General features: G+C 50.0%; 1 long non-coding RNA gene across 1 annotated transcript; it reads left to right on the top strand.

Moving 5' to 3' along the window:
* The first annotated feature begins 6988 nt into the window (after window positions 1–6988).
* LOC106731972 (uncharacterized) lies at window positions 6989–11657 on the top strand. The gene is made up of 3 exons (XR_003089189.3): window positions 6989–7239; window positions 8397–8566; window positions 10121–11657. It is a non-coding gene; the product is annotated as an uncharacterized LOC106731972 (long non-coding RNA).
* The last annotated feature ends 1571 nt before the right edge of the window (window positions 11658–13228 follow it).

The following is a 13228-nucleotide window of genomic DNA, read 5'->3' on the forward strand; positions in this document are numbered from 1 at the left end:
GAGAAGAACGAGTGCATTAGAGCTGGAGTCCAAGCAAAATATTAAAAGGATGAATCAGGAAAAAAAATACATGGGGTTTTAAAAAGTTATTTTTCTTTTTTAATGGTTAATGGCAGATTTTCAATTTGAGCTTCAAGTGCTGGAGAAATGTGTCAAAGGAGCCATTCTGTGGGGGATAAGAAAAAACATTGTTGTAATTAGACATTTAAGATGGTTTCAATCAAGCCGTGTTTAGGGATCAGACAGACACAACTTTATTATGATCATTATCTTTCTTTAGTTCCTTCGCTCACTTCCCACCACCTTTGTCATGCCTAACGACCTCCCAGCACCACTTGGGTAAGGGGCTGTGTTCTTTGTTCTTCAGTTTTATCCGCCCTGGCAACTCAGCTTCCAGGCTGTATGGCAGGGCACAGAGGCAGCTGCTGGGTTTTGTGGATTGCCAATGAGTTTAGTGAATTTTTGATGCTGGCAAAAGTGAGCATCCGAGCTAGCACCCCGCCTGTGACATCCCTGGCGTGTGATATGAACGTACAAATCTCTGTGGCAAGCACTGTTATATGTTTGCACTGAGTCTTGTACAAAGCGGGCCAAGTAACATCAATGAACAGTTTATGCCTTGCTTATTCTAATCGTACAGGCTGAACCTCTCAGGTCTGGGACTCGCTGGTCCAGCAACACCTGTGCTCTGGCAGGACCGTGGGTGTTGCTAGACCAGAGTTCCTGGCCTAGAGAGCTCTGGTGGCTGGAAGTCCAGCAATCAGGAGAGGAACCAGGTGACCAATGGTGGGGAGAGGATCGAGGAGCCCAGCACTAGGGCTGGCCATGGAGCCTGCCCATGGCCAGACTCTGCAGTGCAGCCCGGCCAGGGGTGCAGAGCCAGACTGGCGGGGGCACGGGTCTGGACTGGCAGCTGGGGGGGAGGGGCAGACCTGGCAGCGGAGCCCGGCCAGGGGTGCAGAGCCAGACTGGCAGGGGCACGGGTCTGGACTGGCAGCTGGGGGGGGGGGCAGACCTGGCAGTGGAGCCCGGGCAGGGGTGCAGAGCTCAGTGGCAAGTGAGCATCCTGCGAGTGGGGGCCTGTGTGCAGCGGGCTACACCTCCCTGTACGGGCAGGCTGCCAGGGCCTGCCCAGGCCATGCCCCGCTCGGAAGCAGGTGCCACTCTGCACCTCGGGCATGCCTCACTCTAAGGGAGGGGAGTTGCTGTGTGCCCCGGGCTGCACCTCTCTGAGAGGGGGGGCCACCACCGTGTGTCTCGGCTCATGCTTTCTTGCATGGGAGGGCATCCGCTGTGGCCCCTAGGCTGTGCCCCATTGTCATATGCCCTGAGTCATGCTTCCCAGCAAGGGAGGGAAGCTGCTGGCAGCCTTGGGCTGCACCTCCTTGCATCAGAGGGCAGCTGCTCTCTGCCCCGCCATGTGCTCCGGGCCGGGAGGCTGTTCTCCCTTGCATCCTAACTCTGAATCGCAGTACTCCAGGAAACGGGGCTTTCAGAAAGCCCCCAACCATTGGGAGACCCACGATAAAATCATGAGCCCCGGCAAGACGAGTGCCACCTGCCTCATGGGTCAGATACTTGCAGGTCACTTTTTGGCAGTGGAGGGCTTTGGCGTGCAGCTCTTACTGAGTGACAGACTCCTTCGGCACGCCCTGCACAGTCCCCTCCTGGGAGAGCGAAACGGTGTCCTGGCGCAATGGATCCCCTGCGGCTAGATAAATGCCGAGGAAAAGCCAAATCATTTAGCAAAAATAAACGCTGAGGCAGGCAGACCTTGAAATGTTTATTTTCAATCTTGGAGCCATTCATCCCGCGACACTGCTCTGTTCCAAGGAGTCTCCCTCTGTTTATAGCAGATGATTAATGAGACACGCGTTGTCATTATCTCTGATGGATGTTGTAGTCACCAAGGCAAAGTATCCCGCCCTCCGTTCCCGTTGCAGCTACTGGAATATTCTGATTGGCTTAGAGAACAGATTTTCTTTTTGGTTCATCCAGTCAGAAACCAGCTTTTTGCTTCCTTCCTTTTATTTTCAACCGCACGACTCCATTTCTGACTGGTGGACGCATTTATTACGGCGTTGCCAAATTTTGCTCCAAACCTCCGGATAATATTAGCTCCTATATTCCCAGCCATCGGTCTATAAAAGTGCTTTACAAAGCTAGGCAAATTTTCCCCATTTTACCCCAACCACTGCGGAGACTGATCATGAGGAACTGGGTCTGAAGAGAGCTTGCTCTCCATCTCAGCGTTTCAGGGGCACATGGCGGCCCTTCCTCACAGGGAGGTGAGGCCCAGAGCACATGCAGTTCCCCACGCTCATGGCTTGGGGGACATGGTAGCTGCCCTCCCTTACAACCCCACAGGGCACAGAGAGTAGGGCAGTAGACTGCTTCACAGGGAGGTGTGGCTATAGCCACACAAAGCCGCCCTCTCTCACAGGGTGGGGTGGCCCAACCACAAGCTGGCTGCCGTTCCTCACAGGATGCACAGCTTGGGGTACAAGGTAGCCACTCTCTCTGGGCAATCCCAGAAAACATGGCAGCCACCCTCCCTTGCAAGGAGGCACAGACCAGGTAACATAGCAGACGCATACACGGCCCACCACACGTGTCCGACCCCACTTGAAGGGTGCTGAGGTCCCATGGAAATGGCAGCCTCCCTCCCTCTCAGCAAGGCGTGGCCCAGAGCAAACGTGGCTGCCCACCTTCTCAGGGTGGCACAGCCCTAAGAACACGGCCGCCGCCCTCCCTTGTGGGGAAATGTGGCCTGGGGCACACACGCCTGACGAGCCGTGGGGTCTGGAGGACACAGTGGCAGACATCCCCTGCAAGGTAGCAGGACACAAGGAACAGGACAACCGCCCTACTTCATAGCACGGATGTGGCCACACGTGATTGTCCCCACTCACGGGGTGGTGCAGCCCTGGTAATATGGCAGCCGCTGTCCCTTGCGGGGAGGCGCGACCCAATTCACAAGCAGCTGCCCACCCTCGCAGGATGGCGCAGGCCTGGTAACACAGCAGCCGCCCTTCCTCCCATCTCTTCCTAGCAATCCTTGTTCCTGGAACAACACCCATCAACGTCAAAGAATCCAAAGCCCCCTCTACAGCACCATTGTGGCCCCCGGCGCAGCCACGGTGTGGCAGCTTGAGGAACATGGTCCAGTCATCACGGCTGGTCTCTCTGGCAGTCTGGTGCAGTCTGAGGGAAGCTGTTTGGGATTCGCTTTACAGGCTTTGAACTCTTTTAAGATGTGGGTTGCTGCAGAAGCAGCTGACGTGTCTGTCAGCATCTGACCATCTAGAAATGAATCTACTGGCTTGCCATGGACCTCTAGAGTACTTAAACACTGAGGATATGTCTACACTACCCCGCTAGTTCGAACTAGCGGGGTAATGTAGGCATACCGCACTTGCAAATGAAGCCCGGGATTTGAATTTCCCGGGCTTCATTTGCATAAGCGGGGCGCCACCATTTTTAAAACCCCGCTCGTTCGAACCCCGTGCAGCGCGGCTACACGGGGCACGAACTAGGTAGTTCGAATTAGGCTTCCTAGTTCGAACTACCGTTACTCCTCGTGGAATGCACAGTCAACCTGTGGAACTCCTTGCCTGATGATGATATGATGGCCAGAACTACAACAGGGTTCAAAAAAGAACTAGATGAGTTCATGGAGGCTAGGTCTATCAAAGACTATTAGCCACAGTAGGCAGGTTTACAATTCCATGCTCTGAGTATTCCTAGCGTCTGTTTGCCAGAACCTTGGAGTGGGCAACTAAGGCTGTATCACTCAATGATTGTCTGCCTGTCTGTCTGTCTGTCTGTTTGTTTAAAGACCTGAAGGGGAGGCATAAAACCTGCTAAGACACATCAAGAAGCGTGGGACACACACACACAAACTAAAGCGCCAATAAAAGCACGGGTATCCTGGCTCTGAAACAATGACAGCATTGGCACCATGTGAATATCCCAGACTGGGAACAAAGGCTGAGAAGGCCATGCTCTATATAGATGTCAGTCTTATCTCCATAAGCAGAGGAACATGGAGCAGAACCTCCCCTGCTGACCTTAATCCTTGGACAACTTCATACAAGAGGAGACGATCCTCTGTGTACCCCGGTCCTAAACTGTTTAGGGCTGTATAGGTCATAACCTGTTCTGTCCATTCTCTTTGAAGCACCTGGAATGGGTCACTGAGAGAAGGTAGGATCCTGGGCAAGATGGACCATTTGTTTGATAATCTTCTTATGTAAAATTAATAATAATAATTAATAGTAGTAAATAAATTAGTACGGGAACTCCCCGTAGTGGTGAGATAGTGAGGATGTAACATAACGCCCTTGGCAAATAATGCATTTTAAAAAAAATTAGCCTACTAGGAAACATACATACATTTCCCAAACACCGATTTTCCATTCTGAAGCCAAGCCACTACAACATAGTCCAACAAACAAGTGTTCCTTTAACACGTCCGGCCCGTCTCCCTTCCCCGGGCTCCACTCACAGTCGTCCTCAGCAGTGGAGATGCAGAGTTCAGCGGTGCTTTCGGGTGAGATCACCTCCCACCCAGGGGAGCAGAGAGGAGAAGGTACTTTGCTCATTCCTCTTGCTCTGTGCCGTTCTCTCCACTGCTCATCACCGATGGTCCTACACTGCCTCCACTGTGACCTCTTCAAGTTGTTCTCTTGAGGCAGGGGCTGGTCTTAGGGGTGGATACCTGGGTGATGATCCAGGGAAGCTAGTGGCCAAGGGTAGGCTGAGAAGCAGCACAGAGGTGTGCACTTTCGAGGTGCTAAAATGCAAGCTTGCTCATGGTTCTACCTGGCTCTCAGTGATTTCAGCCCACAGTGGAGGAACCGCGCTGAGAGTGCAGGCTGCGCTGTTTGCTCCACAGAAACATTGTCCCACAACAGGGCTCAGGATTTACACCCGATTATTAGTGATTGCCACTCTAGTGGTCTCTTAACAAAAGCCTCAGAGTGGAGCCTAATCAGCCCCCTCTTTAAACAGGGGCGAGGGACCAGTCCAATAATGCCTGTGACTCCTCGACAGATCCACATCACCAAGCAACAGACACGTCCCCACCCTCTCTGTCCCCGCTGGAATCGGGCCTCTAAATCCGCTGCTTGGCAAGTGCAGCTCCACGGCCGGGACCGGCGCTTAATTCCCAATGAAGGAGGTGCTGGGCCTCAAGCAATTAGGTGCCACAGCTCAAGCAAGTTTTTTACTTTCAAAATAGATGGGGCAAGCCGAGGTCCCAGGGCTGCGAGCTGACACGTGCCAAGGCTCAGCCTGGCAGAAGAGAAGCGCTGAGGCCAAGCCCTCCGTCAGGACACGCTGTGGACAGTTCTCTGGCCCTTTACTCACACCATAAGGAGAACATTTCATTACCACTGCACCCAGTAAAGAGATTTGTAACTCACAACCAGCCAGAACTGATGGCTTGGGCAAAACTGCTCTGTCCACAGCACACCCTTGGTGGAGTGCGTAAGTTCATGTAAATACAGCCTGGTCCTGAACCTCTCCTCCCCGACCCACTGCTTATCAACAGCTGTCCTTTAAGAGCTCATTCAGACCTGGCTTGCAAGTCATCATTCAAAATGATTAGGTTGGCCAATATCACTGAAACAAATGTGCCAACATTGGCATCCACAGCAGCAGCTGCGTGAGGAAGCTAATCTTTGGTCACGGCTACATTTCTATCACTAACCTTTGGTCAGACATTTCAAACTTAGGGTCTGTCTACACTGCCACCCTAGTTCGAGCTAGGGTGGCTAATGTAGGCATTCGAACTTGCAAACGAAGCCCGAGATTTAAATATCCCGGGCTTTATTTGCATCTTCCCAGGCACTGCCATTTTTAAATGCTCCATAGTTCGAACTCCCTGCCTGCAATGAGGAGTAACGGTAGTTTGAATTAGGAGCTTTAATTCGAACTACCCAGTCCGTGCCGCGTGTAACCACGGGCAGAGGGTTCGAACTACGGGGCATTTAAAAATGGCAGCGCCTGGGAACATGCAAATAAGTCCCGGGATATTTAAATTCCGGGCTTCATTTGCAAATTCGAATGCTTACATTAGCCACCCTAGTTCGAACTAGGGTGGCAGTGTAGACATACTCTTAGACTTTTTCAGACACACATAGGGTCCATGGGAAATGCTTTCAAAGTGCATACTGATGTTTCAGTTTCAATTCAAATTTCCAACCAATGACTAAATTGGCAGCACTGCGTGTAACTAGTTGACCATTGGGGGTGGGGCGATGGGGAAATTCAGGGGGGGTTACACTCTCCCTCTGGGGAAATAGAGAAATCCCAGTGTGAAGGTTGAGGATGTCTCAAGACATGTAGGCTGGGAAGGAGCCAGGGTCTGTGGTACATGTGGGTACTAATGCCATGGGGAGTAGTAGGAGAGAGGTCCTAGAGGACAAAATTAGGCTACTAGGGAAGAGCCTGAAGTCCACGACCTTCCTGGTAGCATTCTCAGAGATGCTCCCAGTCCCACACACAGAGCCAGTCTGACAGGCCAAACTGCAGGACCCTAAACTGTGAATGAGACAATGGTGTAGGGAGAAGGGTTTAAATGTATCAGGAACAGGGGGTCAGGGGTGCGAAGGCCAAGACACGAATAGGACTCAAAAAAGAGCCAAATTCATGCAGGTTAGGTCCATTGGTGGCTGTTAGCCAGGGTGATGTCCGGAGCCTCTGTTTGTCAGATGCTGGGAATGGGGAAGAGGGGAGGCTCACCTGACGATCACCAGGTCTGGTTGGTCTCTCTGAAGCGTCTGGCGTGGCCTCTGCCAGATGACCGGACACTGAACTAACCAGGCCTTTGGTCTGAGCAGTATGGCCCTGATCGCCTATTATTGTGTTCCCATGGTAACCAAGTTCCAGCATCTCTTCTAGCCTAGCTGGAGTCCCCAGATACACGGGCTCCAACAGCCTTGTGTCATGGTTACTGTTGCCTTGACAACGAAGCACCAGCATTCCCTTCTTCCTGAATACTGTTGCCGTGGTAGCCGAGGCCTGAGCAGCATCCTTTCCTCCCCTTCAAACCTCCCCATCCCTTTCCCATGCTGGGACCCATCCAGACCAGGAGTGTGTGATCTCCAGCTGCAGCATCCACATGCAAGAGCAGGCATGCAGCAGACAGACAGGCACCAGCTGGGGGAGCCAGGCCTAGGAGCATAGCAGCTTGGCACACATAGCTATCTTTGAAACTACCAGAATATTTCAGCGGTAAGCAGTGCTACAGTGGGGGTGGCGTGGGGACCCAAGCTGACCTTGAGATAGCAGGGATGGGATGCTCAATTTGACTTGGGGACTGCGGGTATTTCACAGCTATGGACAGCCAAACAGAAAGGGCCAGGAATGCAATCTTAGCACTGATTTTTCAGGCTCTTTTACCTCCATGAAACTTATTGGCTGTGTCTAGACTGGCAAGTTTGATTTTGCGGAAAAACTTGCCAGCTGTCTACACTGGCTGCTTGAATTTCCGGAAAAGCACTGACGATCTCCTGTAAAATCATCAGTGCTTTTCCAGAAATACTATGCTGCTCCCGTTCGGGCAAAAGTCTTTTTCCGAAAGATTTTTGCGCAAAAGGGCCAGTGTAGACAGCATAGTACTGTTTTCCGCAAAAAAGCCCCGATGGCGAAAATGACGATCGGGGCTTTTTTGCGGAAAACCGCGTCTAGATTGGCCACGGACGCTTGTCTGCAAAAAGTGCTTTTGCGGAAAAGCATCCTGCCAATCTAGATGTGCTTTTCCGAAAATGCTTTTAACAGAAATCTTTTCCGTTAAAAGCATTTTCGGAAAATCATGCCAGTATAGACGTAGCCATTGTGTTCCTTTAGACCTTATTTTCCTTACCTACGTTGGACATGTTTGTAAATACAACTGGATCTGTCTGAAGCTGGGCAAGAAGAAGGGATAAAAGAGGCTCCCACTAACCCAGAGACAGGTGTCTGAGTTCCATCGTGTGGGTGTGTCCTTGTGAGCGGCATCGTGCAGGGTCTATTACGTTCATTTGTGATGATGTGTTTGCTGGTGGTAGGCAATGCAGCACTTCCAGTAAAAAGCGCACCGGGGCCTGTGCTCAAATTAATCACTCATGTATATGAGCCCAAAGCAACAGTGCAAACCAGGGGAGCTACAGCCGCTTACTGCAGGGCTGAATCGCTCTGTTGCCATGAGCCAAGACGCTGCCTCATACACTGCATTAGTGCTGAGGTGATGGAGAGGGCTAGTGATGGGGGAGCATGCCAGATGTTGGGGAAAGGGCTCTATGTGTTCTGTCCACGTGTCGCGATGCACTAGCCAGTTCTCTTCCTCTTCATCCGGCTTGTTCATTTATTGAGTATTCAACCACCTCACAGGTTTGGTGATTCCTTTTCAGACAATTGGCTCGTCTTGTCCAGTACTCTGCCTCCAACAGTGACCAACACAACTGCTCCAAGACAAAGCCGATATCCATAACACATCTAGCATTGGGCAGTGAGGACACCTTCCTGACACTGCAGAAGCGCCCTGAAGCATGAGGGCTGTTTGACTTATGCAAAAGTATTGGTGGGTATAAACGGATCCAAATCACTAACAAATGCAGCCTTATTCCATTCCACTGCTTAGCATGCTATAAACAGCGCTTGGAAGATTCGATGGGAATACATCCCCTCTGGAAGCCCTCCTCTCCTGGGTCTAGGAGCAACCTAGATCTCAGCAATCCATGAGGGTCTGGGCGATAAGAAACTTTCCAGAATTGAAATGTAAGCGAGGGCTGGGCTAGAATGATTCTGGGCCTGGCTTTTGAGCACAAACTTTTCTCTCCCCTCATTCCCTGCCCTCCATGGATGAGAGCTGAGAATGTCAGTGCAGCAGGTCGAATAGTCCAGGGCTGGCATGTTAGGAGAGAGCATGTGGACAGAGGGGAGTGAGTATCCAGCAATAGGGCATGCGGGAGGCTCCGGGCTGTAACAGCACAAACCTCTCCTCAAGAAACCCTGCAAAGATCTGTGTTGAGAGCAACAGAATAAGTCCTGGCTGACTTGTGACCGGTTTGGATTTCCACTCCGGCCGTTACCCTTCCAACTGCATTTGCCTGGAACTATGACTTTCTTTTTGGGCTAACTGTTGCCTTCTGCTCCGCCCTCGACATGCCCTGTCGCTAACATGCCAGGTGCCTGTTGAACACTCCAGTATACACTTAGCTCTGATTTATTAAGCCAGTTCCCATACAGATTATTAGAAACATATTTTTGGAAATGTAATGGCCATGGAGCAGACATGTAGTCATTACAGAATTGTTAATATTCTATCAATGTGTTTTTAATCATGTCTGTATTTAACATACAACAACTGTCCTACTAAATGTAATGTATATTTGTCAGTCTTCATATAAAGCCTTGTAGGGTTTGGCTTGGCTTTGTTTCCTCGTTAAGTTCTGCTGTGCGGGGAGAGATTGCAGATTTTGAAAGCAGACTTTACCAAATTGAGAGAGAGACAGAGACAGAGGGATCCTCACAAGTGCTCCAGCACCTTAGAGTCCGTGAGAACAGGCAGATAGGGATGGATTTGTTCCATAGAAGACGTTTTTCGCCCATATTGCTTATTAAGAGGCAGCTCTGTCTAGTGGGTGGTGTGCTTGTCTAGCAATCGGATGATCTGAGTTCTAACTCATGTCACGTCTCTGTTTCCCCTTAGATCATAAGGCCTTGATAGCCTTTCTCTGCCCTGCACTTAGCACAATGGGGCCCAGATCTCAGCTGAGGCCTTGAGGTTCTGCTGGATTTGAGTGAGGAGCAGGGCTAGGAAGAGAGGAACTCTTTAAGGGGATGCATAGCATGCTACCACCAGAATTAGAAGATAGCAGGGACAGTATGTCTTTGAATGCTACAGCCATCGAACAAAACCATTGGTATTGGTACACGCTCGGCCCCTCTGAAAAATCAGGCAGACATGCCACCCTCTCTCTCATTGCTCCTTCCTCACTGTGTTTTTCCTGGGCATGCCAACAAAGAGAGATGTGCAGGAGATGGAGGGGAGAGCCCAGTAAAAAGTTTCAAAAGGGGAGAGGAAGGAAATTGTGCAATATTTTGAAATGTCTAACTCATTTCTCTTTTGCAGATTTCGCAATAGGCTTGTTTTTCTGGAATCTGTTCGCACTTTTATCGAAAATTTACTCATCCCCAATTCGGGAGCAAGGTTTTCAGTAAAAAAAAAAATATTGTATAAATGTCAGAAACTCCACTAACAACAGTACTTTGGGCCTTGTTCTTACAATGCAGAGGGAGTGTAAAAAGCGCCCCATAGTCCCACACAATCTTGCGGAATAAACTATGTAAGCCCGGCTGACTTTTAAACCACCTTCAGACTTGATGTCGGATAGAGCCTCATTCCCATCCAGATGACTGACTGGTCCCTAACACCTGCTGGTAGCAGGAGAAGAAGGCTGAGAGAGGAAAGAATTCATGTTACACTATTTTCGCTGGAAAAATAAACCCTTGTCACAGCTTGAAGCAAAAGCCTGCCTCATGCCTTCATGCTTCTGCGAGATGGCTGCCGTCATTCAAAAATGAACATCAGGAATGCCCGGCTGGTCTCAATTCGCTCATTGCAGGCATGCCTGCCAATAAAAATCAGCAAGGAAAAGGATTCTGAAACAGGAAGTCAGGTCAACCCACCTGTGGAAATCAAATTAACCCTTTGCTCCTTACACGTCCGGGTTAAGAGCCCACGGCCTATTGGTTAATCCAGCAGGATGAAGGAAACTATCCAGCACAAAGCACATTTTTATGCTTGTAAAAATATCCAGAGTGGCATGTTCAGATATTTGCATCAGACATGCTTGTTCAGTCACCAGATCAAGGAACTGGAACCGTGCCATATTATGTGGGTATTGGTCTTTGAATGTCTTTATTACTCATATTTGCCTGTTTGTGTCGATCCATCTGTTGACGCTTTAAAGCTGTCACCCGTCATATAGTGCCTCCAGTTTAGAAAGTCAGTCAAATTCATACCTGGCATGTCACCAGAGCTGAACCAAATCATAAGTCACATGGTATTGTTTCTGTTTCCTGATTGGAGAAGGGTCTGCATGCTTCTGGTGCATGAAGAACATAAGAACATAAAAATGGCCATACTGGGTCAGAGAAAAGGTCCATCTAGCCCAGTGGCCAGCGCCAGGTGCCCCAGAGGGGAGGGACCAAAGACAATGATCAAGCAATTTGTCTCCTGCCATCCTTCTCCAGCCTTTAACAAACAGAGGCCAGGGGCACATTCCTTACCCCCTGGCTAATAGCCTTTTATGGACCTAACCTCCACGAATTTATCTAGCTCTTTTTTAAACTCTGTTATAGTCCTAGCCTTCACAACCTCCTCTGGCAAGGAGTTCCACAGGTTGTTTAATGCAAGTGTTTTCACCAACTAGAATTGGATCACTTGAATGTTCAAAGAAAGCAAAGGGACTACAGGGCGTGATACCTCATCCTAGGGGCCTTAGGGGCAATTAACTCACCTGGTTGCCCATGGAAAGCGAATCAGGCCTAATTAATGATGGCACCCATCTGGGGAGAGGCTGAGTGTGCATAAACAGCAGGGCTGTGTCTAGACTGTCACGATTTTCCGCAAATGCTTTTAATGGAAAAGTTTTCCGTTAAAAGCATTTGGGGAAAAGAGCGTCTAGATTGGCATGGACGCTTTTCTGCAAAAGCACTTTTTGCAGAAAAGCATCCATGCCAATCTAGACGCATTTTTTCCGCAAAAAAGCCCCAATCACCATTTTCGTGATTGGGGCTTTTTTGCGCAAAACAAATCTGAGCTGTCCACACTGGCCCTTTTGCACAAAAGCTTTGCGCAAAAGGACTTTTGCCCGAACGGGAGCAGCATAGTATTTCTGCAAGAAGCACTGATTTCTTACATGAGATCGTCAGTGTTCTTGCGGAAATTCAAGCGGCCAATTCAATTGCAGCTGCTTTTGCAAAAAAAACTTGCCAGTCTAGACACACCCCGGGTGAAGCAGCAGACACACGGGCCAAGCCACCAGGCGCAAAGAAGACCCCAACCACAAATGCCAAGAAGAAGCCAACAGGCTGATCTCTGTGTCACACGGTTCTCATTTGCTTTGGCTTCTCCTGCAATTTCTTCTCAATATTTAGCCAGTAATGACCCAAACTCCAGCCTGTAGAATTCTACAGCAAGGACTGAAGAAACCCACCAACCACGCAGCCTGCGCTCAGCCAACCGAGAGGGGTGTTCTCTCTCATCGTTCATTTTCAACAGGACTGTGAGGCAGCTCTTGCTAAGCCAGGGGCCTGGGTCTCATTAGCGTTTATTAAGCACCAGAGATCTTGAGCTGCAAGTGCTGAGTGATGAGCCAATGAGCAGTTCCGCTAATTCTGGGGTGGGGGAGGAGAAAATGCTGCAACGTTTGTAACTAAGGAGCCAGGGCCAGTTGTTTAGTTTCAGGGAATTCTTTTGCTCCTGTTCTGTTGTCAGTGCAGGGCCCAGGTTAAACCCAGGAGCCGCTGCGTTACTTCCAGGGTGGGTTTGGGGTGGGGGTGGCCTTTTAGAGCAGGGGATCACAAAACCAAGCTAAAACCATGCAATTGGGCTACATGGTTAACTCCATCAGCAGGAGGTTGGGGAAGGAGACCAAGATGGACTTCTCCACCCCTGGCAAAGCTTGTACATTTCTGCAGAAGAGGAAGGTTTTTCTGTACCTTTCCCAGGGTGACCTTGAGTTTCATGAGCCAGGCCTTAAAACACAGAGCGACCCACCAGCAACCCCAATCAGAACCGGAAAGAGGAACGCAAATGGCAGCATCTGGTTTGGGGGCAAGATGCGGAACATCCCAAGCGCTGGGGGAGGTTTAGACCACAGTGCAGTCTTGGGGACTTCGTCAGGTGGGCTGGCATTTGCAAAATGGGGAATTTGGTTCTGATTTTGGACCCACTGCCAGATAGGACGGAGGAGTTGGGGGGTTGAGATTCCCGCGCCTGTCGCTGTGCCCAACCATCGCTTTTGCTTGTGCTCAGAGTTTAGCTCACAGGTGGGGTGCAGTAGAGTATGCCCAAGGCTTCTGCTTTGCAGGGTTTAGTATCTTCATTTCCCCAGGTTTATTTTACCAATGTTGAGCTCTATGTCAATATCTAAAAATCTAGGGGGGAGAAGTTTTCTCTTTGTAGGTACGCTGAGTGCTGTTTAGATCAGTGCTACGTTAAAGCACAGTGAGA

This window comes from Pelodiscus sinensis, chromosome 25 (assembly GCF_052426305.1).
Source record: "Pelodiscus sinensis isolate ZL-2025 chromosome 25, ASM5242630v1, whole genome shotgun sequence".
Classification (NCBI taxonomy): Eukaryota; Metazoa; Chordata; order Testudines; family Trionychidae; genus Pelodiscus; species Pelodiscus sinensis.